Source organism: Hylaeus volcanicus, chromosome 4 (assembly GCF_026283585.1).
Source record: "Hylaeus volcanicus isolate JK05 chromosome 4, UHH_iyHylVolc1.0_haploid, whole genome shotgun sequence".
Lineage (NCBI taxonomy): Eukaryota > Metazoa > Arthropoda > Insecta > Hymenoptera > Colletidae > Hylaeus > Hylaeus volcanicus.
The window spans coordinates 4,015,886-4,022,524 of NC_071979.1; the positions used below are offsets into that span (position 1 = coordinate 4,015,886).

Below are 6,639 nucleotides of genomic sequence, written 5' to 3' on the forward strand. Positions count from 1 at the left end.
AATTTCAGTAGAATTGCATTAAAATTTCATAATATTTTAATTAGTGTCGAATTTTCCTAAAGTTGCATTACAAGTGCATTATAATTTCATTATAAAATATGTCAACTGAATTTCATAAAAATTTCAGTAGAATTGCATTAGAATTTCATACTATTTTAATTAGTGTTGAATTAAAACTTCCTTGTAGATAATTTCGTTAAAATTTCATCGTAGAAAATTTCATAATACTTTTAATTAGCGTCGAATTAAAATTTCCTCGCAGATAATTCCGTACGAATTTTATTGGAATTCCATGGAAGTGTTATTCGATGAAATGTCATTAGAGTTGCATTGCAAAGTTGCATCGAGATTTGATAAGTAATTGAAAATTCTGCACAGTTTAAACGGAGAAACGCAGTGTTCTACGGACACGCAGAAACGTCTAAAGAGTGCAGATTACTTAACGCAACGATTAATAATGGCAGCATAAAGCAATCTGAGCATTTGTAAGCGAACAACGTAAGCGCAATACCGTTTTGCTGTGCGAACGTGTGCGCGCGTGCACGAAGAATATAGTAGTTGCGAAAAGCTAAATGTATCAGTTCACGAAGACGCAACGTCATCCGTGCCAGGGAAATTTCCTTTCTCCTTTGATCTCATTATCTATCTAAAACCGGTAACGCAGCCTGATCCCGTTAATATTGCTGATCCATTCAAACTAATGAATATTTATACGCGATTTATTCGCTGTAATTATTACAAGAAATAATTTCTTTAATATTGTCAAACATGAACGAGTGCGTGTCTTATTATTTGTACATGTGTGGAATCTCACGTGGAATCCGTCGATATCCAATTAATTCTAATACTAAATTAGAGTCTCAACTATTTAACACGTTGGTCGCCACGTCACCCTAGAAAACAATTCACATTCGATAAAAGAATACGATACAGAATGGAGTCGTTCCCTTTAAACCAGAATATGAATCATTCATCTCATCCATACGTTTAGTCTTCTTCCACGTCCATGAAGATAACTCTTCAACTACGGTAAAATCGAACTAGAAGAAGTACAACGATGTTATGGAAATTTTACCACTTCAATTGCACAGCTTTCCAGATATAGATTCCATCAATGTCGTAACACACGAATACTATTTCCGTATTGTTCTATAGTAGGTTCTATATATATCTACGAACTATAGCGTTTAATGATGGTCTCAGTACACTGCGTCGACGAAGATGAAGATAGAACAGAAAATATTTTAAGGCGCAGACGTCGAATTTGATATATTAAAATTATCTACAATTTGTATGATAGTACGACTTTCATGAAAAACAATTATTTAAAGCAAGCAAGGTTCAATCTCTACTCCAAATGTATTTTTCGATCGTTATCGGTAATTGTTTACAAATAAAAAATAATACTCCTCAGTCAATTGCAAGCGATTAGTAAAGACAGTCAGATCTCAATCTGTTTTATTATAAACCCATCCATTTTTCAATTACGTCGAGAAGAGAAATAAAATATCTTTGTAAGGAAAATATAGATAGCGACGATGACAATAAGCCAAGAACCTTACACGCTATTCGGGTAAAACCTATAAAAGAGTAAAAAACTATATTGTGTTTCTTGTAGTTTAAAATCTGACACTTAAAAACTTGCAAGTCAAAGTATGACGAGAATAACTTGGAGTTAAGGATTGAACTTAGCTAATATTAACAATTCTAAATTGTGTAGCATATGAAGTTATGAATAAAACACATATCATGATCCGATAAAAATTAGTCATAGATGCTGGTTTTTTATTTCAAGTCGAAGAAAGCTTATCGTGTAATGGCTCCAGCATTGCTATTTTATTTTAAAAAATCTAAATAAAAATTATCATTTCTCTATTCAATATATGAATAACAAAACCCAGCAAGAAGATCTTCCATTAGGTCAATTAATGGTTCGTTTCCATGACAAAAACGATTGAATAAAGCCATAATTTTCACGCGTCTGAGAAGTCCAACGCGATTAGTTTTGTTTCGTAGATGTAACGGGATACCGTGTCATGGATTGCGAAAGCTAAGGAGAAATAAAAAGTAAAACGAAAACGAAACACCGCGTGGGGCACGCAACGTGCGTTGGGAACGTGCTCTTGTAAACCGCGCGCGTTCTCGATGCACTACGTGTGTTCACTGCGACCTGCGCAACATGGAAATTGCGATCGATCGATCGACGATGCGACGACGCGGTACGTTTCAGGTGGACATTTAATTACGAAGTTGCCGTCTGTCGATGACATCGTCCCGATCGTGACGCAACCCTCGACGTAGATCGGCCACGTTCAAAAGACCGGAGGGAGCACGAGTGGCTCGAATGGAATTGCGACTGGAGGGAAGCTTCGTCGCGCATCAGGTGATTTCAACTTTCCGTACAAGATGACGCGTGCACGGTGAACCCTCCTATAACACGGTACACTTAAACTGCGGTTTCCGCGGAGGGAACGACGAACCTCAGAATTAGAAGAAAATAGAATAATTCGTAACGAGTTATGCGTTTCTATAGGTTCAAATAGGAAGCCTACCTAGAACGATTCGAAAGAGAACATTTATGAACATTTATGAATTTTTTTGGGAACCTTTAAAGTTAATTTTTGAGGTGAGGAAGTGTGGTTGGATCTTTAATTAATAAATTGACACTCTCATTAAACCGTATATATTTTAATTAAAGAGATGAGAAACGATTGTGAAAGAATATATAAGCAAATTGAAGAAATAAAATGTATACATATTCTTTAATTAATAAATTGACACTCTTATTAAACCGTATATATTTTAATTAAAGGCATGAGAAACGATTGTGAAAGAATATATAAGCAAATTGAAGAAATAAAATGTATATATACTCTTTAATTAATAAATTGACACTCTTATTAAACCGTATATATTTTAATTAAAGGTATGAGAAACGATTGTGAAAGAATATATAAGCAAATTGAAGAAATAAATTTTATACATATTCTTTAATTAATAAATTGACACTCTTATTAAACCGTATATATTTTAATTAAAGGCATGAGAAACGATTGTGAAAGAATATATAAGCAAATTGAAGAAATAAAATGTATACATATTGCACGTGGCAGACACAAGAAGAACAAAAAGACTTCAAAGGAGTGAATATTCATCACATGTGCCTTTATCGCCTGAACCACGGCTTTCAAAATCCCATCATTCCAAATATATATTTTTAATATACATAATACATAATTAATATACATAATTTAAAAATGTTTAATAGCAACGCTAAGTTTAATGAAGATGTTTCTTGATTTTTTCGTTTCAGATAAACAGAACGCCTGGAATCGTGACAATCACGAACACATATTTTGTTCAGGACAGACTTCATGAGATCGCTTGTACTACGTTTCATTTTGATTATTTTTACCTGGAAAAAAATTGTGTATATTCTTAAAATGTGATTAAATGTGTGTCCAAAACCCCTTTTAAAATCGCGGTTCCCAAGAATAAGGAGTTCAACAAGAACGCGAAACGTAAAGTACGGGATTGGTCGTGTAGATAAAGCGTCGATCCGAGGATCGTGAGGACCCTAGTTTTCTGTTAGACTTCTACACCTTTATAAAAATTCCATAATCCTCCAATCCTTGTACTCCATACTTTGACTTGCAAGTTTTTAAGTGTCAAATTTTAAACTACAAGAAACACAATATAGTTTTTTACTCTTTTATAGGTTTTACCTGAATAGTGTGTAAGGTTCTTGGCTTATTGTCATCGTCGCTATCTATATTTTCCTTACAAAGATATTTTATTTCTTTTAGACTTCTACACCTTTATAAAAATTCCTTAAATATTTAAAACAGAAATGTTCAAAAAGAATCTAAAAATTGACGCCCTGGACCAGAATGCACGTTAAGGGGTGTCAGAAGATTGAGCTTCGAGGTTGGAAGGAAGTTCGGATGCGCATCCAGCGATTTCGAGTTACTTCTTCGTTGATCGACCGGAATAAATCATTCCGACTGTTTTCGTTGCAAAGGCTCTGTGCGGCGCGGGCTATTATGACGGGAAGCTGACCTTTTGAATTAATTGACGTCTATTGTAACTTGTCCCGCATCCCTTGGCCGCTTAAGATTGCGAAATGATGCGCGGTCACGTAGATATGATGCTGCCGCCTGCAACAGGAAAATCGCGAACTTTCTCGCGTGTCGGTAGTTTCAACTGCTCGAGACTCGTGGGAACTCGAAGACACCCTGGCTACCGTTTATCGCCGGGGTAACAATCGCAGCACGCCATTAGCAATCTAACGTGGCAGAAGCAGAGATAAAAAATTAACGGATATGCCAAAAATTTGTATACGAAAAAAAAAATATACATGTCGAATTGAGTGACCTCCTCCTTTTCGAAGTCGGTTAAAAATCGTTAACATTATTCGTCGTTCAGGCTATTTGATGTTTTGAAAACTATTGACATACTATGACACAATATTTTATTATAATATATAATTAATTGGATTATTATATATATTTTTGTATTTATTTATTGTTACATCAGCATGTACACCATTAGCGACCATTGCGAATTACATTTATTACACATCTATAAAATGCATACGTGAGTCATTAATAATTTATACAAATAATTACTTGTGATTAGGTAACAAATTTCTTACATCTAACAATAATAATAATCAATAATTTAATTGTAGTGTCCTGTTTTTTTCTGGTTTACATTTCTTCTGATAATCTTGTTCTTTGTAAATATGAGCTTGTTTTTTTGTTCTATATTCCATTTGTAATAATGCCTCATTCTTTTTGTGTGAAATATATATTAGGTCTACCGTGAAGTTCTGTCCGTTTTTATAATAATACAAAATAATGAATTTTTCATACCTTGAATAAATTTAATTGAATAATATAATTTTTATCATTATTTATGACATCATGATTGCAATTTTTATATCGTTATTAATGAATATGCGCATACTTGTTAAAAAGTTGTAACCGGAACGGACAGAATTTTCCGGTAGTCCTAAAATATTACAGTATTAAATTTTTCATAAAATACATGTATTCAGCGCATTACGTGAATACGTCTGCGTGTACCATTAATGATACACGTGCCCTGAATATCAAATTTAACACGTAATATAAATGATAAAAAAATGCGAGATCCTTAAATATTCAAACAAGTTGTCAATTTTATCAGTTTCTATTTGAATAAATTGAAATTTAATGTAATAAAATCCGAGATCCTTAAATATTCAAACAAGTTGCCAATTTCATCAGTTTCTATTTGAATAAATTGAAATTTAATGTAACAAAATACGAGGTCCTTAAATATTCAAACAAGTTGTCAATTTTGTCAGTTTCTATTTGAATAAATTGAAATTTAATGTAAAAAAAATACGAGATCCTTAAATATTCAAACAAGTTGCCAATTTTATCAGTTTCTATTTGAATAAATTGAAATTTAATGTAAAATAATACGATTATTCCATTATCCGAACAAACTGATGTTCGTCACTCAATTAGATCAGATACGCGAGACTCTACTGTATTATTTTCGCACGACAGTAAACGCGCCGAAGTGTAAGACCTGATAAGAAGCTTCGTCTTGCTCGTCCGATAATTACAGGGAAACTGTAACGGAGTAATTTGTTCTCTCCTAATGCGCCCCGTTCGTTCAGATGAATTGTGATCTCTGCTTTCATAAACGAAAAGGTTAAACTGCACAACGGATAGCGAAGTAAAAGGATCACCTTGGAAATTTTCACAGATAATTCCTGGGACCATACTCTGTGATTATAAAAGATTTGTTTAATAGCCCGTTGGAGACCTTGAGTCTATGAAAACGGCTGACCTATCTTTCTCCCATCTGTCTCCTAGGAATGTGTACGATACAAAGGTAAATTATCAACCGTTTAAATTTGTCACAAAGAAAACGACTGATTCACGCCTGACATGCGTGCGCGCAACAAAGCCGTCGAAATGATACGGAAGCGTAAGCATTATCGATCATAATTAGTAGACTGTGTATCTTTATGCATATAAGAAAGATTGAAAGTAATGTTCATGTTATGATATTTTTGCAGAATATAATAAATTTCTATTTAGGTTCGATTTTTGTAGGGACGTTCGCGAAGATTTTACTTTGCATAAAGATCCGCAGTCTAATAATTAGCAAGACGTAAAAAAAAAGTAACGGATATAAATAACTTCCTAACGAACAAGTTTAGAGCATAAGTATGTTAATACTTTTATCTCGACGAGATCTTGACGAGATTTTTACAAGATTGGCAATACAGTTCAAAATGTGCAAACATTCTCGGAATAATAATAATCTTTAAAATGCATTAAATATGTACATCTCCGAATTAATTGAATATTTACAATGCATATAGTAGCATTCAGTCTTCGATTAAATATTAATAAAAATCACGGTTTAGATAATAGAGAATTTGAGTAATGGAGTTTTGGATAATCGAGGTTCTGCTATACTCCTTGAAAACAAAATTAGATTCTCGTTCAAATGTTGAAATAAAATATTAAGCGTTTTAAAAGAATCAAAGATAACCTTGATATCTCTGCACTATTTTCTTGTAAGGAGGAAAATAATAATACACGACGGAAAAGTGTCGTAATCGTCACTGAAATA

At 33.3% G+C, this 6,639-nt stretch overlaps 1 long non-coding RNA gene across 2 annotated transcripts in view; it reads left to right on the forward strand.

The window, feature by feature from the left end:
* The window catches only part of LOC128874915 (uncharacterized), a 5,236-nt gene extending 612 nt beyond the window's left edge, over nt 1–4,624 (forward strand). Inside the window, exons 1-3 of one of the 2 annotated variants that reach the window (XR_008456709.1) lie at nt 1,894–2,383; nt 2,534–2,626; nt 3,314–4,624. This is a non-coding gene — a long non-coding RNA (uncharacterized LOC128874915). Of the gene's footprint in view, nt 1–1,893; nt 2,627–3,313 lie in introns of those variants that run through there. The other variant, XR_008456708.1, reaches the window with a different exon arrangement.
* Nucleotides 4,625–6,639: the final 2,015 nt, after the last annotated feature.